This window comes from Melospiza melodia, chromosome 13, assembly GCF_035770615.1.
Source record: "Melospiza melodia melodia isolate bMelMel2 chromosome 13, bMelMel2.pri, whole genome shotgun sequence".
NCBI classification, from domain to species: Eukaryota; Metazoa; Chordata; class Aves; order Passeriformes; family Passerellidae; genus Melospiza; species Melospiza melodia.
In genome coordinates, this window is record NC_086206.1 from 4,157,542 (window position 1) to 4,185,193 (window position 27,652).

Below are 27,652 nucleotides of genomic sequence, written 5' to 3' on the forward strand. Positions count from 1 at the left end.
AGTGCCCAGACAGTAAAGCTAGTGAGGGAATAAACCAAGACTAGGGGGGTGCCCAAAGTAGGAGACTCCAATGGTAGGAAGTCAAGGCGAGGGAAAGCTGTGGATATTATATCCTGATGGTGTGCCAGCCACATCAGTCCCATTCCAGCTCCTTTCTCTCTCTCTGGTGTGTGGAGAGATAGGGCAGGCTCAGCTTCCTGCCAGTGCGGCGCTGAGGGCTCTGCAGTGCCCAGCCATGGGCAGCCAGCGCCTCCAGGGCTGCCCCTTCCTGCCATGGAGGATTGTGGCAGTACCAGTTGTTGGGTCTGGATTGAAGGCACTTGAGACAGTAGTTCATGTTCAGACCCAGTTGTTCATTATTTATCAGTAAAACAGTTTCACTACGGTGACTTCAGCACCTTTTCATTAGAAGGCACAAAATGGCCAGCAGTCTCTTGTTCCAAGGTCTTTTAAGACTAAACTCTCCAATTAAGAACTGACACCTGGATTATTTTCCCTTTTAACCCAATAATTGATCCCACAGAGCCCCCAGTGGGGACTTTTCTGCCCAATTACAAAATGCCACCCAAACCCATGAATAAGAAGGAAGAAGAAGCATGAAGAAACCCAGGATGACACCCTGTGCCCTCCATCTTGCTGCCATCCACAACACACTAAAAATCCCAAACCCTCAATTTCTCACCCAGTGATACACCTACACTGCTCTCTATAATCTATTTCACACTTTTGTGGATTCCAGTCTGTCTTGAAGTCTGGGAAACTTTCTCCAGAGTGAGGGTCAAAGTCAGTGCTGCCCTGGGGGTCAGGGCACCCCAGAGCAAACACAGAAATATTCCCTGTGTGCCCTGGGTTTCCACAGAGGATGAGCTCTGCTCACTGCCAGTCATGTTCTTGAAACATTTTTTAGTCTTTTGGACTGAAATGTGCAAGACTGTATAATTCTCTGCTAGAAGGACTTATCCAAGCAGGAGTCAATAACACAGCCCCAACAAAATTGCCTCTTGTGTGGGAGGCTCTTGAATCCTTCCCAGTGTTTATAAAGTGTGTGCAAATTAATGAATGTATTTGTTACTAATAATCACCCAAACATATTAAAAACTTTGAACTGAATACTTGAAAGGGTACTAAGCCTACTACCAGAATGAAGTCTAAGGGTTCTCAGCAGCAAAGTGCAGTAGAAAATTGTGGCTGAAAGGAACAGATGTTTAAAATGAATGCTTTCAGTGTGCTGAACTAAAATATAATTTAAACACATACAGAAGACATATAGACTGGCTTTCAGCAACACAACCCCCTGAAACACCTATACAAGTAACCTTGTTTTGGATCAGCAAGGCTTATTCTATTTATTAAATCAATAAGTGTAAAGCCCATAGACCATTTTAGTTATCAACCTTTTCCAAATGAATATCCCAAGCATTTCTAATGACAACCAACTGATTTTCATTATTTTGACCTCCTTCTTCTTTGACTGGATCAATAATGTCTGATGTAATAATTCATCAAATTATACTGGGAAACTTATTGATTCTTCTTGTACACATTAGCTGGGAGAAAAATATGTCAGGCTCTCACTTTAGCCTAAATGGCTTCCAAGATTGAAATTAAACTGCATTTGGTATTTGTATGAAGGATATTAGCAGTGTATGTAAAACAAATCACTGAAGCTGAAATGGATGTTTTACTTGCCCCAGTTCCCCTGACACTTTTATGGCACCCATCACTGCAGTGTGTTTTTCATACCCTAATTGCTTTGTGAGATCTCTGCTCTGCCTGTGCCTCCCACCCCTGCCCTGGTGCAGCATTCAGCAGTGCTGTCTGACACTCCTCCTCCTCCTCCTGCCTCTTGGGGAGGCTCAACTCGAGGCCAACTGGAGATTTTATTTAGTTGAGAGATGTAGGAGAGAAGTAGAAATCTTTCATGTAAATCCTGGGTGTTCACAAAAGGATCTAAAGCTTATGTGTATACAATGGTATGGGGCAGGATTAATATTTAGCCATGCCACGTTTTTAGGTGTTTGGGGGTTTATTAGTGAAAGTAATATCTGAAAAAAGACAGTGAAGAAAACTGTATGTTACAATATGCTGTATTTTCTAACAGTACTGAGCCCGTGAACTATCAATGGCAATTCACTTACAAGTATCAAACTTGTGGAAATCTAGCCAATTTTATTTCTTAATACCTCTGTACTGATAATTTTAGGGGGGAAGGGATGTGAAGATAAAAACACTAAAACAATGTGCTGAGTCATTAAGCAGAATGAAGCATCCCTTCCCCCTGCAGCTGTAATCTGTCACCAAATCACTTACCTACTGCCTGTGTTGGAATAGCCAACCACAGTTTCTTTTTCACCTTTTGTTTCAGATGAAGAGACTTAAAAATTGCAAATGTTTCTCCCCTTAGATGCAAGAGCATAAATCACAAGTAATACTGAGCTCTCTGCCTCATATTGATTCTTTTGTGAACTAAGCCAGATGGGTTCAGATATGAGCATGATCTAATATTCCCCTTAGCTTGATTTATAGATTTCTTTGTGCATTACCTGACCATAAATGAGTCTTGCATTATTTCTTGTGTGCCTGTCAAATTAAAGAAAAATACTCTCATTGACCTTTCAACCTGGCAGAAAAAAAAAGAGTCAGAGACATTTTACTGCATGTATTACAGGGATCTTGGTGCTTACATGCCAATTAAGAGTGTGTGATTATGAAAGAGGTCTGGCAATTTGTGTTGTGTGTAATGATTTCATTTTCCTGTAAAGCACGGAGTGGATGTACTGACAGTAGCATAAGCTACGTTGCAAATAACCCTAGAAGAGAGAAGAAGAGGAGAACAATTTGGCACAATTCATTCCTTAATTTACAGAAACAAGCACTGATTGCAAGGACTGAAATGTTTTTCTGGAAGAAAATAATGTTCTTTAAAATGTGGGCCCAGCAAGTGGAATTGCTGAGCCCCCACCACTGCAGACATTAATGCCAAAGAAGGGAGCAGGCATCGGTGTCTGCTGACCCCAGAGACCTCTTCTGGGAGCAAAATGAGCTTAATATGTATGAAAAATAATGAGCAGTGTACCAGGAGCTTTTCATTAGGACACAACCTTGGGCTCTGCACTTGCAACCAGCTCGAATGGGAGACACTGAGCTTTGTCTGAGCAAAGGGCTCCTGCTTAACCTGCAGGGACTGACCTCAGCGACCCCTCACCTCCTCCCACCTTCCTCAAGCATGTTAATAAGCCTATTATCTCCTCTGTATTTATTTGCAAATAATGCTCAAATCTAGCAAAAATAGGCATTAAACAAAGAAAATATTTCCATCTTTGCCATTCTTCAGTTTTTTGACCAGATGAAGTATGGTAAACATCCTCTGCAACTGCTCAGCAGACCAAATCCCTGTCATGTTCCTATTCAGGTTGTATCTCTATTCTGTATCAGGAGATGACATTTTCAGTAGGAATAAAATTTTAGCTTCTGTCTTCTAAGAAATAGAACTTTTAAAATAAGTCTTTCTTTGCTGTGTGAGCCTGCCACAAAACCTAGCTGGTAGCCCTGGCCCTGGAAACAGGCAGACCTGTTTGTGTTCTCGGCTCTCTTTTCCAGTGTCTGTGTCACCAGAAAAATCCTTTTTCCCCCCCTATTTTTCTCCAGCTCAGATATGTTTAGACTAGCCAACCTGCTCCTACAAATGAAAACAGAGATTCAGGAATATTAATGTTCCTTTCCAAGCCCTTGTTAAGGTCATTGAAACATGAACTACCCCATTTCCTAGACTACAGTCTTTATTTTATTCTTACGTGGCTCTGCTGTGGCAAGAAGGCTTTTCTTAACACATGCAATTGGCCAAACAATGAAGTGTTTTACATCTGCCCAGGGATGCAGCTGAGCAGTGTATCTGTTCTGGGGGCCAGTATATTCATGAGAGAAGGTCATAAGTATAGATTTTCTTTGGTTTGGATACTTTATTTTAATTCCTGTGGCTGATCACATTTGTTTATTTTTATTACCCTAAGCTTCCAGTCCCCGAGAACGGGATCTGTGGTGCTAAAGACACTTTTATTATATATGAGACTTCAAGTGATAGTCTTTGCCCTGAGGAGCTCACAATAAAAATAAGCAGGCAGATAGAGAGATAAAAGACATGATTCAGCATCAGATGTAATTTGCTGTATGAAGCTGATCCAATTGTATTTGAAGGATTTATTTTACACATGAAGAAACTCAGGCACAATGAAATTAAATGAATGGCAGAAAATACCACAGAAACCCATGGCAAAGTAAGAACTAAACTCTGACTGCCCCATAGCTCCCAGGACAGCCCTTCTCTTTGAAGCAGAGGGAACTATTTAAGAATTACATTTACACACCTACACATGTTGTACACCCCAGTTTGTAGAATTTTTACTTGTCTACACAGTTCTGCCACCCAGCAGGATTTTTTTGTTTTTTTTTTTTTTTTGTTTTTTAATCCCTTTGCTGTGCATAAGGCTTCCACCATCTCTTCTTTGTGAGCTGTTCTAATTCAGAGATACTCTTGATGTCTAGCACAAATGGTGCTTCAAAGAGATGTTTACTGCATAAAGACACAGAAAATACACCTAAATTTCCTATTCTGATCAGTATATTTATATGAAAAGTATTGTGGTGATAGACCAAAATGCAGTGATTGCTATTCCCCTTCACATGGTGATTTATAATTGTGAATTTACATCTGACTAAGACTGTTCAGACTGTCTGGCTTGCATGGTAATAACAACAGGCTCTGCTCAATATCTTTTCAGTATGGCAAAGCCCCTTCACTTTAAACAATTCCATGAACACACAAAAGGAAAGTTAAAAACCTCTTGCAAAATATAAAAATAATAAAGCACAATCAACGAAATGCTAAATCATAATGACAACTTTATCCAGTGTCAGCTACAGACACTCACTGACTACAATGTTTTAAGAGAAGCATTTCTATATCTGGTAAGCAAAACAAACAACAACCAAACAAACAACAAGCAAACAAAACAAAAAAATGAAAAAGGGAAAAGAGGCAGGGGAAGAATATTCAAGAATTCCTTAATAGAATTTAGGGGCTAACAGCAGAAAAAAAATATTGACCCTGTGATACTATGAAGTTTTATTTTACAGAAAAAAAAAAAGGATGCTGTAGGTTCAAAACATCCTGTTCCCTTGAATAACATTTCCCAGTCTGGGGAGTATAAACATCCACGAGTCACCTTCATGTCTGGATACTATAAACAATTATCTTTGGTTCCCTTTGTTGAGCCCACTAAAGGGGTTTTTTTCTTCAGCTGCCTGGAAAAACAAATGTACTAGGCTGAGGGCTGGTACCTCACTGTTGTTATGAGCTGGACTATGGCATTCTCATTTAAAAAGTAAAACAAAAGACTGACCTATGAGACCTTTACTGTATAATGAAGAGGATCTTAAAAACAGACTGATTCATGGAGGAGTTTTCTGCTGGTATCAGGACTGCAAATTTCTTCCTGTTTTGAGGTTGGTCATGGATAGGCTGTGAATGTGGTTCAGGCTTCTAGGGAAGGGAAAAGCTGTAATCCATGCATTTCCCCAGAACTCTCCTCCTACTTCAGTATTCCTAGAGCTTTCTTAGAACACAAGTCCTAAGAATTCATTCTAGAATGAAATATGTCCCAGAAAGGCTGAAAACAGAGAAAGCCAAAATTGCCCTCAAGTTCCAGCTGATATTCAAGACCTGAGCCATCCACACCAAGAATCCTTGCCATCTGTGACACCCTTCAGGGGGAATATGCTGGGCTCTCCAGGTTGTCTCTGCATAGCAGCAAAATATCCCTTTTTTTGCTGGACACACACTGCCCTTATGAGGAGATAACCTGAGCTGAGCTGTTTTGGAAGCATCCATCATTGCAGTCCAAGCAATAAATCCTTCTCCTTGTCCAGCAGTTTATTCCATAGCAGAAACATAGATAGTGACAGAGAAAATCACTTGGATCATCTAGTTTATCCCTTGCTGGGATAAGGATGGCTTCTTGCATTCATTGTCTTTGCAGACAGTACCTCATCCAAAGTTATCACCTGACCTAAAGTCTGACAGAGAAATGGAATATTGCTAAGACAATCCCTGCTTGTGTGCCTGGTTTATTGCTTGTGTAGCAGCAGAGAACGAGTACAGCTTACAAGATAAAAAAGGGGGAAGAACTGTAAACCTTTCTCCTTCCCAAGGATACCATTTCAAGGGAGATGCTGAGGGAAGGGGAAAGCAGAGCATTATGTGTCTGTGAGCAGAACTGTCCTGAGGGGGCACTAATCTGTGCGAATTGCTGGAAATCACTAGGATAGAGTAAGTGTAGTGCTGGTATCTCGGAGGGTCCTGAAGGACTTCCCTTTCCCTAATCCAGGGGATTCACTGAGAAAGGACAGGGAGGCCTTCCCCATCCCTTCCCCCTATAAAGGGAAGAAGTCACAAAAGTGTTGGTGTATTTTCTTTTAAAAATTATAGAGGATGATGCCTCAAGGCTCTGTATAACAGCTGGAAGCCACAGCTGCTCCTTAGGACCAGACCCACTAAAACAGGATTTTGTAATGTCCCTGATTTTTTAGGGCTTCCCATGTGCTCTTATACCACAAGTTACAATTTCATTTCCAGGTGTTTGCTTTCATAACATTCAAGGTGACTCTAGGACAAGACCTAGAGCAGTGAGAGGGAAAACCAAGGCTTTGCCACACTTTGATTCAAGGTCCAGCCTGTGGGAGACTCATCCTGTCTCTGCCACTGGGAATGGCTGTGAATGTTCCCATCCTCCTTGTGTCCTTGAAAGGACACTTTAACAGCCAGGCAGCCTTCTGTTCTCCATGAATCCCTTGGAGCAGGGATGCCAGCTCCCTTTTCAGCTCATCTGGCTTCTTACTCCTATATTTGAGTCTCAGCTCTAGGTCTTGAATTTATACCTCCCTTTTGTACCCTTTTACCCCTTTGCCTCACCAGGGCCCCTGGACAGCCCAGATCCCTCTTTTCTTGCCTGGCCTGCTGTCTGCCTTATTTTATTTAGTGCATTTTGCAGTCAGTGTGGGGGCTGGGGAGGGATATGCTGAGAGCAATGTCACAGACAGGAGGTCAGGAGAGGCAAAATGGATTGGTGTCTCACCATGGACTGTGTGAGAGGCTCCTCAGCCTCTCCCTGCCCTCTGTCACCCTGCCTTGCCTCCTGCTCCTTCAGCACAGAGCACAGCCTGTTCCCTGGGCTGTGGAGGGCTGTTCCCAGGGCTCCTGCTGAGGGCCCAGACAGATAAACCATCCCTGTCATGTGCTGAAGGATGGCAAACACCTTTGTGTTCCTATTGCATCAATAACTGGCTTGGGATGGCCAACCTTTTTAACAATCACCTAAGAAAAAGGTGATATTTTGGCCCAAACAGGGTGGAGAAGGAGATGAGAGGCTCTTTTTCTTGGGGACAGACAGGAAATACAGCTTTCCAAATCAGTTTATTTTGCTTATGATTCACCACAGGATTTTACCTTCCCTTTCAGAATGCTGTCAGCACACATGTCAGCCCACAAAAGACATGGTATTTTGGTACACTGTGGTATTTAGAGCAGCCACAAAATATTAGAATCCAAATCAAATCGACCTATCATGTGATTATATGGCAAACAAGCATAGCAGGAGATCCTCTGTGCCATGCTCAGCCCTTGACAGAGCTCTCACAAGCAATGTAAGTGATGAGCTCCTATTTAGGAACTGACAATCCACACAAATTTGTGTGGATCAATGATTATTAAAAAGAAAATGTCATTAAAGAGGACAGTTGGTGGAGTATCATCCAGGAACTGTCACTGTCTCTGCTGGGAAAATTAAAATAGTCTTACAACACATATTTCAAGTATTTTGAATTTAATAATTAGCTAAAAGATGCAACAGCCACTTTCTAAAGTGCATTTCAGTACCCATTAAAAACACTGATCCTCTAAAAGGCAATTACTTCATTTTTGCTGAGGCTTGCTGGGATCTTTCATTTATTAAGTGCTTTATGTACTATTTGTTGAGTTTTGATTTTTTTTGTTAAGGAGGGTAGCAGCTAATTAAACATGAGAAACTTTATTCTGAACTTTTAAAAAATTCCAAATGTTTTGTTTTGACACTTATAAGAAAATAAGTAATTTTTATATTGTAAATAAGTTTTAATTTTGAAGATATCTGTTTCAGTGAGAAAAATGAAACACTCAAGTTGTCTTTTGGAAAACTGAAGCAATTCTTCCCCTTACTGATTTTGGTTCAACTGCTAAAAAGAAAAATTATTCAGAGGCCAATGCTTCTGGCAGGAAGGGGCTCTGCAGATGTTACTTTTCACTTGGTGTTGTCCTGTGAAGCTGTCATGGCTCTGCTGACACAGAGTGAGCTGAGGTGCCAGTGAAATCGGCAGTATTGCTACAAATAAATATTTATAGACTACAAAGATAGGAGATATTCTAGAAAGTTTGTCCTGTCCTTTACATCAGCAGTCCTCATGTGCATTGCTATTAATTGGAGGGCTTTTTTTTCAATAAGTGAATGTAGAACTGTGGATTAGTTATTTTAAAAACAGTATTATTACAGGTATTCTTTCTCTCATGATTTTTCAGAACTGAAACCCTAATTGCAAACTCATTACAAGCCCAGGACAAGAAGAGCCAGTGGATTCACAGAATAAAGGAGTAAGCAAACCAAGGGTCTGGTTCCAAGGCAGAGGCTGGGAAAGCAGTGCTGCTTGCTGGCTTCTGGTGTTTGATGAGGGCCACCATCAGTGCCAGGGAATGGCACATGTGCAGAAATCCAATCCCAAACACATCCCCAGAGCCCAACAGGCTACAGTGCAGAAGCTGGTTCCATCTTTCAGATCTTTGACATTCTTAGAAATCTTAATATGGCCTCGTTTTACAAATTTAGGTTCAAATTTCTCCCTTCTTCTCAACCTCCCTGTTGCTCTGGGAACTGCAATTCTTTCACCATACAAAGATCTCACTCCTTGTCCATGATGGGATGCAACCTTTTCCTGAGGCTTTTTGCATTTTATATTTGTGTGAAAAAAGGTGTAGATTTGTTATCTATGGAAAGCAACAAGGCAAGAGAGGCAGTGCTGGCTGAGCCCTGGGGTGTGCTGGGGAGAGCTCAGGGCAGGGTGGGCTGGGACTGGCAGCTCCTGTGGGATGCTGGACAGAGACAAGGGGAGGTTCATCAGTACAGCCAAATCACAGCACCCAGGCTGGATCAAGATCATCTGGATGGAGCATTTCTGCTTTCCCCAAACTGAATTTCCTTCCCAAGAATTTTGGATTTCGTGACAAGTTTTAAAACTGAGATTTTTTTAATCTTAAAGCCCCAAATTTAGAACTTCCCATAGGACACAAAGCCATACTTTGGTGATAAATCACAGGAAATTATGTTACTGGAGAAACTGAATGTCTGGGTACAGGTAGCTGATAGCACTTTCCAAAATGGCAGAGACCCTTACACATGGCACAGGGATAACCCTGAGGACAGTCCTGCCTCTGTTAGCTGTGCAGAACCTGCACTGAATTCCCACAAAGCTTTTGCAGCAAACAAAAACTGAACTTAGGAGCCTTTATAACCAGTTGCCTTCTTTAGTCTTACTGCTTTCTGTTGGTACCTTGGCAGCAAAATGGAGAGTTATTTCATATATTTTCATTTGCAAAATTAAATTTGGAGAGGAGAGAGATAATTTCATCAAGTAAACCAACATAAACAAAAATAGCCTTTCTGGGTAAGAAAATACAGATAACTGTGGGAAGTGCATGTAAGTCAGTACAAATAACAGCCATCTAAAAGCATGATGCTCTGTATTTCTGGCAACCAAACTTCAAAAGAAGATGAAAACAAAGGAGGACAATGGCATGTAGATTAGAGAACATAACATGTGGTGAGGCTGAGAAAGCCAAATTCAGAGTCCAGTGAAAGAGATGGCTTAGGGTGAACATGACCACAGTCTAATATCAAAGGAACAACAGAAATGAAGGAAGTTATTCACAGTCTCAGAAAATTGTAGGCCAGGGAGCAATGGCCTGAAGCTAAGAAAGAAAAAAGTTTAGGTGAGATATTAGAGGGGAAAAGAAGCCCTGAGAAAAGACAGTAACAGGGCAGTTGAACAGCCAAGCAGGGAAGGTCCCAGTGTGGCATTACTGCCAGGCTTGTGCAGGCAGTGAGATGATGTCTATGGCTGGAAAAAGCAGAGGGGCTCTGGTCAGACACACAGGAGCCAGCTCAGATGGAATGAGTATTTCTTGTCTCACAGGCTCTGCTGCAGGTAATGGCACACAATGATACATGGAATTACAGGGCAGAGATGCTTCTGTGAATGAGCCCAGCTGCTTCCTCTGATCCTCTCTCACATATCTCCTTTATCCATCATGCACCCTCCCTTCCCATCCAAATGTGGATGAATTCCACACAGTCCCCTCTTAGTGAGCTCAGCTTTCTGTCCTGCTGACAGCGGTGTCAGGAGAACTGCTGGGAGAAGAAGCAGTTGTTACTAAGGCAAGGCCAGCCAAGAGGGCTGCAGATATGATGGATTATAGAAGGAAGTCTCAAAGTCACTTAAGGATGAGGAGCTGGAGGTGTGCATGAATAATGCCAATGATCATGCAAAAAACTCTGCAACACTGAAATGCTGGAAGAAACCACTGCCTCTGCTCAGAGCACTGCCAAAGCCAACACTGACTGGGTTCCACTGAAAAAATGAGGAGATCCTCAGGGCTGAGCAGGACTTTGCAGAGGGAAGACATTTCCTGGAGGAAATTATGAGCTCTGGTGGTGGATCCCTTCTGCACAAGCTCTCCCCACTACTCCTGTGCCCTGGAAATGCATGGGAATGGGGTCAGCTGGCTTGGAGACAGGCTGATATTAATTCTCTAACATGTGAGAGAAAGGTGTCTATAATACACACCTCACATTCATGGTGTGCTAATAATAAACAACAGCAGTTTATAGCCCAGAAGACACCCTGGAGATGGGATCTGGTTGCTCAGAGAGCGTGGGAGGAAGCAGAAAGGCTGTTGCTACCCACGGGCATGGGGCTCCTGCAGCGAAATGATGAACCATTATCACAGAGCTCACTGTTGGCTGGCTTCTAGTCAAACTCCTGGGCACACAGCAACCAGCACCCAGGGTGGTTTACAGCACAATTAGAGCTACTGCCAGAATAAATACTCAGTGTAGAGCACAGAAACATTTAGCACAGAAACCTGCCATAAATACTGCCAGTTGTCCTTTCCTGTCGGGGCACCGCTGCAAAGGTGTCTGCACACACAGCATCACTGCCCTGGGGCCTTCCCACACACCTCATCCCCTCTGAGCACTGCCCACAGGTGGAATCACTGCACTGGAGTTGGGCCACAAGGGAAGAAAAAAGCCAAACATTGCACTGGAGTTGGGCCACAAGGGAAGAAAAAAGCCAACCATATTTCTGCTGAAGTTCTCCAGTGGAGTGCCACCAGTTTTAGACTGGTCCAGGGAGCTGATGAATGTTTACAGCACAATGGTATTGGGTTTTGCCAGTGGTATCTTGGTGATGAACACCTAGCAAAGGGAGTTTCTTGGGTTTGCTGGTTTATTGTTTACAAAGAATGACTTAACATAATTATTCTCTGATGTCTTCACATCAGGTAATAGAAGAAGCACTTCAAAAGAGATACAACTGGGATACAACAGTATCAATTTTCTCAGATACAGAGAATACAGATACAATTTTCTCTGGGTTACAGAGAAAATTCATTTATGGTAAGTGCCAATCATAAATAATGTCAGATGCAATACTTTGAAGACCAAATGAAAAAATGAAGTTGTTTTTCTTAGGTTTCAAAGCTACACCCATATCACTTGTTTTGCAGAAAATCCATAGCAATTGGTGAAATAAAAAGTCTAAGAAACTTCTCTCAGGATTTAAAAATTTTTAAAAAATAATTTTAAAAATCATTATTTTAAAAGTAATCATTTTTTTTATTTTAAAATTATTCCCCATTCTAAAGAATCCAAATAGGTAAGTACAAACAAGTGTTTGTACTTACCTATTTGGATGCTTTCTTCTTCTTAACAGAAGATATGTCCTTGAAAAATCTGGAAAGAATAAAGAAACAAAAGAGCTGCATGGGTCTGCTGTACCTTCCTCTAAATTGCTTTCCCTCACTAACTCTGCTAAAACAATTGCAGCTACATCCATGAGCTCAAACTGGTATTTCTGAATAGCTCTTTAACTGAAGGGAACTGCAGTCATTCTGAAGACATATCTCTGTTACAATCTATAATGAATGTAATCTTCAAGGGGCAATAATTTCTCTCAATTACACAATTTTTCTGTTAAAAGTGGCATGTGTTACAATCTGGGTTGTCAGTTCCTCTGGCCATGGACACACACATTTCTCAGAAAAGCCTCTTAGGCACCCCCTGTATGCTCTCAATAAGATCAGTATTTATGTTAAAACTTTTTTTTTTAAATTTAATTGCATGTTAACATAATCTTCCAGGTTATTTTTTCAATATAAATACATAGGGCACAACAGCTGTTTGGAGATCTCAAATTAGAGCTGTTTTGTGGCTGTCTCTGCAGAAAACGCCTTTGGCTAATATAATTTAAACCTCTTCTGTGAATGAATTTCATGCTTTGAAGCTACCTAATAATTTCTGTCATTTAAGAACAACGCTCCATGATTTGCTCCTAATAGTAAAAGAGAGGCAATGAGCACTCCCCTGTGCTGCTGCTCCCACCTGCCCTGGGTGTCCCAGGAGCTGCCCTGTGCTCCTGGGAAGGGGTGAGGGCTCTGGGATGGTGCTTTAGCAAAATGTGGGAGAACTTCCCAAGGTCACAGCCAGAACTCGGAAGGAGAACTATAAATTACAAAGTGCTGGAATGCAGCCAAGCCCATGGGAAGCTGCATTTAGCATATCATTCTCTAAGCAGCAGGATGAAACCTTAACTCCCTTTCAGAGAGCATTTGAATGGAATTTGTTATAAGAACACTGTGATTGAAATATCACTGACTGACTTTCCACCCCAACTCGGAAATGGGCTGCAATCATGGGGGGATCCTCTTCCAACCAGCCCAAATGATGATGAGGATGATAGAGCCCTATCAAATATTTATGAAAACCAGATGAATTTCTGTGCTAGCAACACATGCTGCTACTATAGCAGAGACCTCAGATAATCTCCTGACATTATCCTGAGCTGAGGTTTCTCCCAGTGTAAACTAAAGGTAGAATAACAAGCTGATTCTAGTATTTTGAAGTAAAAGTGCTGCACCAGAGGTTAATAATGTATCAGAAGAACACAGTGCAGGCAGGTGTGATGATTTGTTATTTATAGGTACTATGTACTGGCTGCTATCAGTGCAGTAGCTCTCCTGTGTAAGGCACAGAATAGAAGAGCTTTATGTGAGCTGTAGACTCACATGTGTTAGGAGAATATACAACATCTAATGCTGTGGGGAGACACTGAGACCTGCAGGAGTGACAGCATACACAAAACAATATGGGCAGTGCTAGTCCAAAGCATTAAACAATTACAGTGTTTATAACAAAAGGATTAATTAATTAATTCAAGGATTTTAAAGTAACTTTAGATTTTGAATGTTGAAAACAAAAAAAAAAAGAAAAAAAAGAAATTGTTAATGTAAATTTTCTGTGTCATAAAATCTCTGCACCTTGCTGTCACACCAATAACTCCAAGACTGGTATTTAAAGATGTGAGATAATACTACTGCCAGTCTCAGTGGGAGAGTGGCATTTTGAAAGGAAATCCCTTCCCCCTAGTCTGCAAAGGTACACTGGCATTAAGTTCTGAAACAGCTGCTGAAACATCCTTTGTTTTGGCACTAAGCTAGGTGATAGAAAGCAGGGAAGAGATGCTGGAGAGTTTGGGGAGCACTGTGTGAAGGCAGACAGTTCAGTAATTTATTGGACAGCAGCTTCCTTGGGTGGATCCCACAGCCATAACTAACAGGCAGATGTGAATTACTTTGCTAGTAAGTTATAAGTGACTCTTTAAAACATTGTCACACGGCTTTGGTGCTATTGGAAGAAAAACTAACAATGGGATCTGAATAATGGTTGAGAAGAAAAGCCAGAAAAGTAATAAATTAGCTTCTGTAGTTGAAGAGGGAGGTTTTTGAATGTGAGTGTGATAAAATCTGCTTTTGGGAAAGATGGAAAAAAGCATGTAAGTGTTTGTATATCTTAGAGATGCAGGGAAGGAACTTTCCCTAGAACTGGTGGATGTGGAAATCTGTGTAGGATGGAAAAAGTTCTGGACTGAGGGATGGAAGGATGAAATAATAGCTGGTCATGCTCTGCCTTGCACCCAGCGCTGTGATAACCCCCAGATGAAGGGGTTTTCATCACTACAGATTAGGAGGGGATTCTCTCTTCTCTCTTTTCTCTTCTCTCTTCTCTCAGAGGCAAATACATTTCTGCTGCAAGAAAGGGGCTGCATTCTGTCTGCTCGCCCTTCTCTGAGCCTTTGGCATCTGCTCAGATGAAGAAAATAACTCCTCTTCTGAACTGCAGCACAAAGGGGAGATTCATGGCATCATCCTGTCTGTGTGCCTGCAGACTCACATGCTTTACTGACCGGGATGTCACTTGTACAATTTCTTTCTTTATTTCCTAGATCTTTTCACAAATGGATTTTGTGATTCCTGAGAAATGAGGAGTCTAAAGGTCCACAAAAAACCCCAATCTGTCTGCTTTTTGCCAATGAAAGAGAAACTTAGCTTTTAGCTCTTTTTATGCACTAGTCTAACTTCTGATATACTCTTTAGATTTTTGAACTTATTTTACTAATGCAGCTCATACTGATTTATATGCTCTAAGCAGATCAAGCAGCTCATGCAAAAAACCTGTTAAAGTATATTAAATAATAATTTATGTAACATTTTCCATTAAAGAACTTAAAAGCAACACAAAAATTAATTGATCTTCTCTGAGCTAAGTCGTATCCCCATTTCAGACATAAAAATGAAGGCATATTAAATCCCATATTCAAACGTAGGTGCCTGAAGTCAGTCGTCTTAATATACATGTGACCAGCTAACCACTGCTGTGATTCTCCCAACCCTGAAGAGGATTGGGTCTGTATTTGAGGACCACACTGGAGAAAGGAGAAACCACCTCTCTCCAACTGTTTCTGTGCAGGCATTAAAGGAACCCAGATTTAAAGACCAGGATTTCTTGCAGCTCTGGCTAAATTAGCAACTGTTAAAAAATAAAGCAACTTTTACTTAGCTCCTAGCTTTAAGTGAATGTCAGATGACAGGCACTCGGGTTCAAAAAGCACTCAGAAAGTTCATGCAGCTGATCCAGCCACCTCTCCCGACCAAGGTGAGTAATTAGCGCTCTCTCCAGGATGGCCATTGACTTAACATTTCCTGGCTTCCTCCTGCTTGGTTGCTGTGGGAATGAATGGTGCTCGGCAGATCAGGCCCTAGCAGACCTTAACGTGCCTGTGCTTCATCGGGCCCCTCCTGCCTCCTGTGTTCATCCCCAGCACAGCCACCAGCCCCCTCTCCCAGGACTCTGACTTGCACTTCCAAGAGAGGGAGACTTCATTCTGATGAAGACTGAAAGACCATTTATGGGTGCTCTGATGCACATTTCAAATTAAGTATTTTAAAGGTGTTGAAATAATTGCCAGGTTTGCATATTTAATGGACCTTGAGATATAAGCATTCCCCAAAAATGCCTAGTTAATACTGGTTTGACAGTGAATTGGCACAGTGCTGAGCTCCAATACATCAAATTAGCATTGCTTTGCAAAATGTAACTGAAAGATCTCTTAAAACGTGCCAGATTCCAAAATCAGTGTAGGAGAAGAGGGTCTCACCCTGACTGCCTTCTTAAAAGTCCTTTCCAGTGCCTTACCAGGACTCTAAGGGCATTCCTTTCAAATGCTTTAGAAATGATAATTCTTGTCAAACTTTGTATTTGCATCCTTGTTCAAGAGTGACTAATCCCACTTGGGGTCTTGTAGGGGGACACGGTATGGGTAAATGAAGGTAATGTAGAATGTAATCTTTTCCCCCAATGAGTTGTAGCTGGAACCAATTACTAAAGATTAGGAGCAGGCCAGATGATAACAGGCAACACCTGTAACCAATAAGAACTAGTGGCATAAAAGAGTGGATTGGTGAGAAGTCAGATGGCTCCTGTAAGGATCAGGAACAGTCAGTGCTTAGAGGAGCTGCTGTAAGAAACATTGAGGAGGTATGAAACTCTGGTGCTATGGAATCCTTGCACTCTAATGATAAAAGAACTCTTGATATCAAAGAAAATGTATATTGGTAATAGAACTGTTGTAATATGTAAGACAACAGGGTCTTTCTTCACAGTACAACTGGAAATCCTCTCATGCTGGGTGAGCAGTGGAGCTGTGGCTGGGCAGTGGCGGTGCAGCTGGGCTCTGCACAGAGGGTGAGTGTTGGATAATCTACAGTGCAGGTGCTTCCCTACCCCCCGTGGATGGCTCATAAATTCCAGGTGGGATCTGAAGGAACTGGCACTGCCCCATTACGTTCCTCTGTGGCTTCAGTCCTGGCAACTTCAGCAGCTTCTCCCTGCACAGCATTAACACAGCTGTGCTCAGCGGACCCGACGGTGCTGGAATGGCCCCAAAAAGCAGTGGGAAGCTGCCAGGCTCTGCTCCCTGAAGGGCTCCCGGCCCCGCCTGCCAGCTCAGGCATAGTTAACCCCCAGGCACGGCACTGCCCCAGCCTGGCCACAGCCTCTCACTGCCAACAGCTTCAATTAGGAATTCTCCAGGGTGGCCTTGTCCTGGTTGGCATTAGCTCACTTTGCTTCCATTTTGCTCTGTGGATTTTCAATAGCTATGATAGAACAGTATATGTTGAAACAAAAGTATTAAGATATAACGGTGACATTTTTCTCCAAAATTTTTATCTTCATCTGACCAGGGATACAAGTGGTAGGGTAGCGTTCCAGTATCTGTTAACAGACATTTCCTTGCAAGTGTGCTGTCACAGCTATTAAGATGTTTTACCAGCAAAAGTCATGCAACACCACCTGTGACAGAGGCTTGTGACACTAGTTTTGATCCCCTGAAAGAACAGAAAATGTGAATAGACTGTTTAATGATTGTTTTCTCTTAGTGATGCATACTGTGGTGTGGTTACTGTGAGGTGGCATGTCCAGCACCTAGTGGCTCTAAAAATGGCCCTGTCAGACCTGGAAGGTCATCCCCAGCATGGCAGGGAGTGTGCTGCAACAGTGTCCCCCCTCATTCCAACCTTTCTCAGCTGTCTTCCCTCTCTGCTCTTCACCATGGGGTCATGCTGTGAAGATGAGCTCCTGCTGGTCCTGCTGCCACAGCTCCAAGGTTTCAGTGGGAGCAGAGCCTGTGCCTGCCGAACATCTCCCAGCTGCCATGGCTGTACCTCACAGAAACAGAAAACTCCAGCAAACATCTGTGGGATCTTGTTTGTGATTGTCCCCACCAGCTCCAGTCAGCTTCAAAAGCTGGAGGCTGAAGGGCTGCTCCTGTGGCTCAGCTGAAGCCAGAGACAAATGTTGGCTGCTGTATGATGACTAAGTCTCACATGCTTATTGCTCCTATCAGTTAGAGCTCTTAATCACTTTGTGCTGTTTCATCCTATAACGTGAATTCTCTTCAAGCTGTGAAATTCACCGTTTTTGCCATGACTAATTTGTGAAATCTGCCACCTTTCTTTGTGGTTCACGTTGTGCCCTAGTTAGGCATCATCTGTCTGATTAGGGAAGCCTGTGATTTGTTTCTTGCAGTTGAGCCAATACAATTTCATTCCCCTCCCTTCTTGTCTCTGCACTCAGCTGCAATTTTACTGTCGCCCGTGCCCTTGGATGCACTGAGGCTGGAGTGGTGTGGAGGCCACCTCTGCTGGGGCTGGCACACAGGAGCCTGGCTCTCCCCCTCCTCAGAACACATGCAGAGGGCTCAGCCTGGGCTTTAACCCTGGCTTTGCTTGAGGCTACCTAGGTCTGCTATGTTTACCATCTTCCTAGATTTCTCCCAGGCTGCTGCAATATTTTGGAAATCATTTCCCACCTGCCTTGCCAGTGCCTTGTTTCACGATACATTCATCTGTTACTCTTTACATTGAATGTTGCTGGCATTACTAAATGCTATAAATATACCCAGTATTCCATAAAAACACACAAGCAGATGACTGGTCTTGCCTACAAGAAATACTATGAATTTTTCATTTTTTTCTTCACATGCTCTGAGCAAAATTCAGAGGGTGCTTGAGGAATATCTCATAACTGAATCAAGTCCTAAATTCCTATTTTCTCACTGATTATTTCCTAAAAATATTTTCCTGCCCTCTTAATGTCTTAATTGTTCCTTGAAGAGGTTGCCAGCTCATCCATCCTTTTTCACACCCTCTTATAAGCCCAGTGAAACATTATTTTAGTATTTCTGTCACTGAAATACAGTGATAAATGGTCTTCTTTTAAAATCAGTGGGAACAGAATAATTGATGTGCAAGAGAGCTCATTGACTTGCTCTTGCCAAAATGGAGTCCTGCCATGAAGTTCAGAAGGATCACGAGATGCCCTGGATACTACTCATGCTCCTCTTTTCTTGATGGCAAAGCTGATGGGTTTGGGCTACACATCTTCACAAGCTAATGATGGAAAAGCCAAGGAAACCTCCTATCCTAGCTCTTATTTTAACCATAACTTTCTTTTCCATCTTTTTTCCTATATTCTTTTTTTTACCAGTTTCACTCAAAGTTAATCACCTCCCTGCCTGAAAAACAGACATGTGAATAAGATCAACAGCATATTTCCTATTAACAGATAAATACATGGACAAATCTCTGAGAGTCCCTGGCTATAATTAACCCTTTATCAAAATCCCAGAAGAGGAGGCCAAGGAACAGCCCAAGACCATGCTTATGACTTTGTCCAGTTATCAGAAATCCTAATGGGCCTCATCCTGCTTGTGCCCATAGAGTTGATAACATTTCCCTGAAGGACCCTGAGAGCAGGACTGTGGCTGCTGCTCAGCATCCCGTGCCCTTCTCTGTGTTTGCTGCATCCAGCACAGCAATCCTGCAGCCTGCTGGCCCGAGCCACTCACTCACCCCCACTGCAGCCTAATCAGATGGCAATAAAAGCTTTTACTGTGCCATCCTGTTTGTGCTCAGCAGAAACATAAAAAGCATATTAGAAAATTGATTTTAGGCATTAATTGTGAGCAAAGAACATTATACTGAGTAGAGACAGGGTGGTTTTTTTCAGGCAGAAAAATTCTATTTTAGTCTTTTAAAAGCAACTGTGGAAGATGCTGAGCTAAGCCCCATGGACACTCTTTTCAAATACCATAAGGCAAAGAGTAGTTACTGAATCTCCTCAGTCTTATTAGCTTACATAAACATAAAAATTTGAATAATGTTTAAAAAGCTAAATTCTCCAGATAATCCATAATCAGTAAATGTTCATTACTGAGATGTAGCAAATATGCATGAGATTTCCCCAGTGGTATTTTGGTTGCATGATCTAAAAGGAGTAGAAAAGCCTCCTCCAAGTGGGGCTGGGCAAAAACTTCTATAGGCTCCTGAGGCCATTTGGCCACAGCGTGGATCTTCCTGGTCCCTTCAGGAAGGAGCAGGAGGAAATCAGAATTCACTGTCTTTGTTACAGCTCTGGTGATTTATAAATAAATCATCCCCACAGGATGATTGATGTCTCCATATAAATAATTAAGTCTTGACCTTATGTTATGACACCTGCTAAATTTTTTGGCACTTGAAAGCAGTGCTCAGGAGAGATCCTTGGCTGTGGATAAATGCCTTGACTGTGGATAAATGAAGGTGGGGCTGCATTCAAGGGGGAGGGGGAGACAGGTTTTTGTTTACCCTCATTTTGTTTTGTTTGATTACATCAGCTAATTGATGATGATTATTAATCTCTGTTGCCATCTACTCTATGGATTTAATTCCTGCCTGTGATTGCTGTTGGAAAGTTAGCTCCATTAGAAGCAGACTTTGATTGGATTTCCAGTAGCGAGAGTTTCCCAGATGTCCCCCAAATCATTGTGGTACCTAGTCCAGGCACCTTACAATTATTTTTGGTTGCCATTTACTTTGTTACTGGCAGAGCTCCAGTAGCCTGGGTGACACTGTCATTATGCTCAACCAGGCTAGGTAGCAGGTGTCAGCAAAAGTTTAATTTGGAAGCTCATGAATTCAAAAGAAGAGCTTAACAGTTATCCCCAACACAGAGAGCTGCTGTGGCCTGAGCCTGGAAAAGAGAAAATCCCAGGGACATGAAAGGAATTGATGAGACACCAGGCATCTGACAAAATGAAATCTTCTCGGGATAAACTGAGGATAGCTTTCTTGTCAAATGGTGAGCATCATTGATAAACAAAACAGATTTAGCAGCAGCATTTCCAATTCTCATTTCTGAGACTGTTCAGGTTTACTATTCACCCTCTCTTCCTGGTACTGTAGAGACAGCCTATTCTCTTAATAGCTGCAACTTTTAAATCTTGCAATAAAATACAAGAATTTTCTATGTAGGTGTCTAACATTAAAAAAGAGACCATCTCTGAGTTTTTTAAAACATGTTAATCTACATGCAACATAAGTCAGCTACAGACAGAAAGCAATATTATAACACAATCACAACAAGGGGTTTTCCTAATCCCTGAAAAATCTTAAACTAATGACACAGCTACGACCAGGTATCACATCGTTCCTGACTACTTCCACCAGCACCCGGGAATCCCAGACGTCAGCAGGGTGCTGTCCGGTTGCCGTCCCCAGCACCCTGGGGCGAACATACTTGTACGAATCATCCTTCGCTGTACGCTTGCCGTGGTTTGAACACACCCGTTCTAGCTGAGGGGTAAAGGGGCATTGCAAGGTCCGAGCTGCCGGCGTGGCCGAGCAGGGGCAGGGCAATCGGGACGTGATGAACAGCACTCCTGCGGGAGAGCAGCGCCCAAAGAAACCCCCTGCTCTCTAAAGGTAGCTCCAGAAATTAAAAAGTGCCTCCGAGTCCCGTCATACCGCTCCTGCTCGCACAGACTGAACTCCGCGTGAACCGCGTTTCCAGTCTAGGGAGATGCCTGCATTCATCAACTAGTTTGCTTTGGACCCGTTATTTTCGTTACAGAAACCCATGCCGGACCCGCACCCGTGAGCGCTCAGCCCGTCGGAGCCGGCGGCTCCATCCCATCCCCGGGGATGGTCCCGGTGCCGGTGCCCGAGCGGGGCTGGGCCGGCCCCGCCCGGCAGCGGAGGGAGCGGAGCGGGCTGGGGCGGAGGGGACGCGCCGCAGCCCGGGGCGACCGCACCGCGCCCGGCTGCCACCGCGCCCGCAATTCCCGGCACCGGGAATCACAGCTGTAATTCACCGGGAATCGCAGCGCCGCGAGCCGGGAGAGCAGCCCTGAGGTCAGGGGGTCGCACCGCCGGGATGACGAGGGGACACGGGACGAGGGGCCCCGCCGCAAGTTTGTCACTTTCCCGAAGTGGTGCGGGGAAAAGTTGGGGAGCGGCCGGGGGATGCGGGGACGCGGGTGGCGAAGCGCGTCCCGGGCCCGGGGACAGGGACGGGGGGGTCCGGCCACTGACCTGCGCCGCGGCCGCGCCGCTCCCGCGCTCGCTCAGCGCATCCTCCGCGCCGCTCCCGCCGCCGCCCTGCGCGCCGCAGCCGCGGCTCCGCGCCCGCGATGCTCGGCGGGGAGGAGAGAGTGGAGCGGGACAGCCCGCCCGAGACGGGAGGAGGCCGCCGCCCCCCTCCCCGCCCCCCGCCTCCCGCCCCGCCGCCGGCCCCGGCCCCGCCGGCGGCCGCGCCCCGCGCCCAGCGCGCACCTCCGGCAGCAGGTGCGGCGGCCTCCGGCGGGGAGCGCTCCGCTCCTGCCGCGCCCGGCGCATCTTCCCCCCCTCGCCGCGGCGCGGGCGGGGCCGGCCGGGGCCGCCGCCTTTCCACGGGTGCTCTCGCCTCAAGTTTGCCGCGTTCTGGCGGCGCCGGGCGCTCCCCGCCGCTCCGGCGGATCGTGCATTGTCTGCAGGGCAGTTCCAGCGGAGCGGGGCGCTGCGGGCCGAGCCCGTGACCGCCCTGCGCGCTCCCGCTCCCGCACGCCGAGCCCGCGCGGCTCCCGGCCGAATATCGCACCCCCGAGGGAGGAAAGAAAGGTCCCGGGCAGGGTGCGGGGGAAGCCTGTGCGCCCCTGCTGCCCGGTGTCTCTGGGAGGGAAGAAGAAGGGAGGATCCTCCGTATCCTCTGTGTGGATTCAAGCATCCTGCCGGGCGTCTCCTCCGGGCTGCAGTTTGTACAATATATATGTGTTTTGAGACTGGTTGGGAAGATGGGTGGCCCATACTTGCTCTCAAAAGACGGTTGTGAACACACACCTCAAGGGCAGCACAGAAGTAATTGGAAGAGAATTGAAGTGATGGTGTCCTCGAAGAACAAACTGGAGCAGACACACCGTAGCCAGGGCATGGTGGGCACCAAGGTGCCTTATCTTGAGCCTGCATAAGGACTGTGGAGTAACAGCACAGAAGGGGCCTCTTGCACTCTCTGCTGGCTATTTTCCACCCTAAAATACAGAGAGGCTTTTCGCCCATAACTGTGCAGCACAATAAAGAGTCTCACGAGAGCAGAACCGGGGCATGGCTGTAATCCCCCAGAATGGCCTCGGTGCCGTGCCTGGCTATTGCTGGTGTAATGACGTGGCCATTTAATTAAACTGAATAACGCCCCCAGAGCCTGGCACTGTGCTCTGCACCCCCTCCTCAGTTTGGAGTGTGGGTCCCAGGAGCTGCCCCTGCTGCCAGGGAACCTCGGAGCTGAGCTCTGGCAGCCTGGGGGCAGCGGGAGCTTGTCAGAACCAACACCAGACATGGTGCCTTGAGTGCCCACCACCCACCTCCACCTGACACTGTGAAATGTGTGTCAAGATGGATCCTATCCACAGCCCTCAGAATAATTTCAGGTGTGTCTTATAAATAAACTATGACATTTATCCGGTGACTAGATTAGCAGAAATATATTACACTTAGTCTGCTCCTTAGCAATCAATTGTTCTAAGTAGGTGTTATTTATCAAAGCATTGATTGAGGACCCAAGTCTGTAGTCCTTAAGCAAGCCAGCTCATTGCTGATCGGATGGAATATTTAAATGAGAGTTTTGAGATCAGACTTTGTGTAATTCCATTGTCATAGGAAAAGAAGGTGCATGTGACAGCTTTCCAGGGGAAGATGCATTCATGCCACTTGGAGTTCAAAGGAAGAATAACACGTGAAAACTGCAGTCATTGCTTTACCTGAGCACCTTCTGTCCTGCTCTCTGTGGTGCAGGGTGCATAAGCTGTCACAGCAAAATAATAAGTCTGTAACTGGGTAAAGTGAGTTGCATACTGTAAATGTAAAACCCTGCTCGATGTCTGTTGCTATGGCAGGTGACCGGGGAGGGAACGTCCTCCAAGGGCCATCCCTGGCACGAGGAACCTTCCCTGCCACATCTGCGTGGGGGCCTTTGTGAGCAGAGTGTGCCGCCCTATTCTTTATTCAGGTTGTGTTATGAAAAATGCTTTAAATGGATGACCTTGAAAACAAAGCCCAAACAAGAGTCCTGGCACTCTGGGTCCATTGACAGCGAGTTCTCTGCCCTGCTGCCTGCAGGACTCACAATTATGTTTTTCTCCAATTTTGGCTCCATTACTTACAAAAAATTCCTGATAATGTGAAAAAATAAGGTATCTTAAACCACTGATTTCTGGGGGTTATTTTTGTGTTTGGAGGATTGATTTTTATTTTTTTCCCTCTCAGTCTCCAATGGAACAGAAGGCAATGTGAATCCCTTTTGTTTACTTCTTTGTTTCTGCTCCTGACTGCTTATTAGCAGATATGTATGTGGCTCTGCTGTGGTCTGAGGCTGGTTAGTGACTATTACAAAGTTAGGAGGAAGAGCAACAGTCACAAAGCCTTGGTTTTGAGAGGGTGGAATGAAGAGGAAACAAAAAAAGGAAATATTTATCTAGGAAAAGAATATACTTGGTAAATGCTTATGCTAGAACAATAAAAGATTTTTATTCTGTTATTTCTAGGAAATGAGATTTCCAATTATTTTGATATTAAAGCATGTTAAAGAAAAGGCAGTATTTATTGAAGGGTTTATTATCTGTTTTATTAGTTGCACAGACTCAGACACAGGGTGCAAAGAAACACCCCAGCATATAATCTAGTATTGTGATCTAGTGATACTGTGCTTATAATCAGGATTTCTGATTATCATGCATTGCACACAGTCACTTAGAGCCCTATATAGAATCTAGTTTCTTTTAAGACTGGAAGGAATTGTTTACCTTTGCTTAGTCATCAGCAAATGCAACTTATATTTTCAAAATGTTTGCTATGGAAAGATGGAGAACATTTGGGGGTGAGTGGAATTAATTGTAAAATTGTTTATGGACCCTGGATACATGTAAAATGTTTCTGGTGGAAAAAACTGGAAATTATTTATCTTGATGATTTGGAGCCTGATATTTATAGCAATACTGTTTGAATGCTTTAGGAAAAAGATCATTTCTCCCATCCTGCCAATTATTTGGGAAAAAAGGTCAGTTTTTTTTTTTAATACTATATATAGGAAAGCTTATCTTACACTGAGTCTTTATTCATCTCTCAGAAAATAGCACAGAGAAAAATGAAGAGAACATATGGTGTCTTCTATCAGTCAGTCATCATTACTGCTTCTTCACACTATGTCATCACCCCACAAATAGCAAATGAGTGTGAATTTCTCCCTGCTGAAAGAGAAAAGAAAAAACTGGTTAGTACAGCCAAGTAAAAAAAAGAAACAATATTACAATAGCATCAACTGGAACATTATATAAAATATTAATGACAATGAGAATGCAGAGGGAAAACCCTCTAAACTGTCAAACAATAGTATCAAACCTCAAAATGTTGAGCTGGAGCAGAACTCATGAATTTCTCTTGATTTGATAACCAAGCTTGAAATATTGATGGGACACAGTCTCTCCTGCCCATTCTTTATGAATGATTCTGTGCTACTTGAGGTGCTCAAACAGACAGAACTCAAATAAGAACAGCGAGGAATGTAATGTAATAGTTTGTCTCTGGGGCATCCATAAAATCTTGAATTTCCTTTTTAAGCAGACATCTAGGAAAAATATAATTTTATTTAATTCCCCAATGTTCCTACTACACTTTAGTACAAAGGTTGCAATTGAAATGCTTATCTGCAAAGCCCCTCTGCCATTTTTGGTCTCTTGCAAAGAAATGTATGACAAAGCAGCCTTGGAAATAGCTGCCGCAGGAACTTAACAAACCCCAACTCTGGAAACATCTGTCCCAGCTTTGGAATGGATATTTCAAAACCATCCTTCTTGAGAAGCAGCAAAAACAGTTGGGGTTTATGGGGAAAAAAATGTGTATATATGTGTGTGTGTGTGTGCAAAAAAAAAAAAAAAGCAAATTAAGAGCCTCATTGGAATGTCTGAAGCAGATCTGGGCCATGTTGTCTCCCAGTTCTCTAATCCTTCGTTTCCTTTGGATCCTTCCCTCAAACAGCAGCTCATAACAGGATGCTAATGCACCTGGAATTGAGCCCCACATGTAAACAGCAAGCTCATTTGCAGACTCCACGGACTCTGGCACCCACTGAAATAAATCTGTATGAGGTGCCCTTCTTCAAACATCTGCCCATGTAGGCTCTTGGGCTGGAGAAGTTTCTCCTAGGGCCGGTTCCAGGATCTGATTGTGTTACTGATGCTGCTTTAGGGTTCCCAGACCTGACTGGGGGAACAGAGCATTTCTCTGAAGGCCATTTTCTTAAAATTGCTTACACACAATGAGCCAGTCAGGGTGAGCTGGGCAGGCTGGGGACAGAGCCAGTGAGGGTCAAATAAGAGAGGAAAGCTCAGAGTAATGCTAGGGACAGAAGAAAGTGGAGTGAATTTTCTGGGACCAAAATTAACCAAAATTAAGAAAATAATAAATAAGTCCATGCATTCTGCCCCTGGAGCAATGCTTCTGCATAGGTACTATCTGGCAAGGTTTCTGTGGAGAGGCAGTGTCTTTTTCAGACCAAGAAATATCCATGGGACAAATTGTAGGGTACACAAACCATTCTTTAGGAACAAAATAAAAATCTCTGGAAAGATTATAGAAACCTCAAAAGACAGAACTGGAAGAGATGTATTAGATCATATGGTTCCTTGTTGGTAGAAGCAGTAATAAATTGCCCCCTGGAGATAGAGAACATCAGTTATTTCATAAAATATAGCCAAAGGGCCCTGAAGGAACAATATGGTTTAGACAGGAAAGCCTGAGAAACATTTGATTTAGTCTTAAGTGAGAGCAGCCAGACCTGGCAGACTCAGATTCCAAAAATGGCACTCAGAACTACTCTTTGGAAACTCCATCAATAACTTGGAGTAACTGGGAGCTGGAGCTGGTGTGCTCCTTAGTGGGTAGGTGTGGGTGTCTTTCCATATACAAAGGTGTGTGTTGAAATATTCCCCAGAACAACATATAAAGCTGCAGGGGTTTGGAGTATTTTACTGCTCCTGTTTTTTGTCCATCCTGGAAAAACGGATGTTAAGATGGAATAATTGCTGATGGCTCTTCCAAACCAAACCTGAAGGTAATGCTGTTCTCTAAGGATTAGCTTGTTGCAGGTGATACAATGTGCTCCTCTAAATTTGGGTCTTTAGGGGGTCTATTCAAATCTTATCCATGCTGGCATTTGGGGCCTGGGGCTCTTTTGGATTGGCTTCATTGTCCTGGATGGATTTGCTTTGTCATTTCTGAGACAGTAAAGCTCAGGGACAGAATTTGCATGTGCCTTGTATGCAGCTCCTTGTTGCCTGTGTTTGGGCAAGAAATGAAACTATGATCTATCAATATAGTGATGGACTTTGCTGTGCAGCTGTTGTGATGGTGCTGAGCATGTTTTTCCAAGTGGATGTGTGGAATAAATCACACTGGAAAGATGAACTGGAGAAAAATATGCTCAATGTTGGCCAGTAAAAGTGATCCTAGTGGGATCATTCCATCACTGAAGGAATGTGTCACAGCTCTTTCATAGGTGGCATAAACAAGTTCCTTTTTAGGCTGCTGAGAACAGGGGCAGATCTCCTGACACTTGCATTCATTCTTCTCGATTTTATGTGTTTTGTAAGTTGGTGGTATGAGTCAGCAGAGAGGGAGCACTGTGCAGGCATTAAGTTTACTCCTGAACCACTGCTCTGAGGACCAACCAAAGCAAAGTAACTACAAAGTCAGGCTTTGCCCAGCCTCATGTTAGGCCTGGCTCCTGATCCCTTATCATGGACCTAGCTCCTGATTCCTTATCATGGCTCCTGATCCCTTATCATGGACCTTCTCTCTCTTCAGCATCTCTTGCCTTCTGCTTCCCTATCCCTGCAGTGCACCTCTGCCTCATCCATCCCGCCCACCTGCTGCCAAAACAAACCTGGCTTTGGCCAGACCTTCCTGCCACCTCTTTTTTTCCTTTCCTGCCTCTGTCTTTTCCCTCTCATATTACTGTTAACAGTTCAATTCTTTTTTAACATAAAAAATGAAGAATTGATTTTGTGTGTGGTTTGTGCAGAGGGAGCTGAGCCTGTGAATGTAGCTGATGTT

At 43.8% G+C, this 27,652-nt stretch overlaps 1 protein-coding gene across 2 annotated transcripts in view; it reads right to left on the reverse strand.

Annotated features, from left to right (window-relative positions):
* CHST8 (carbohydrate sulfotransferase 8) overlaps positions 1–21,678 on the reverse strand; it is a 206,407-nt gene extending 184,729 nt beyond the window's left edge. For both annotated transcript variants that reach the window (XM_063167644.1, XM_063167643.1), the window contains exon 1: positions 21,608–21,678. The gene's annotated coding sequence lies outside the window, so the exon portion shown is untranslated. The remainder of the gene's footprint in view (positions 1–21,607) is intronic.
* Between the last annotated feature and the right edge of the window lie 5,974 nt (positions 21,679–27,652).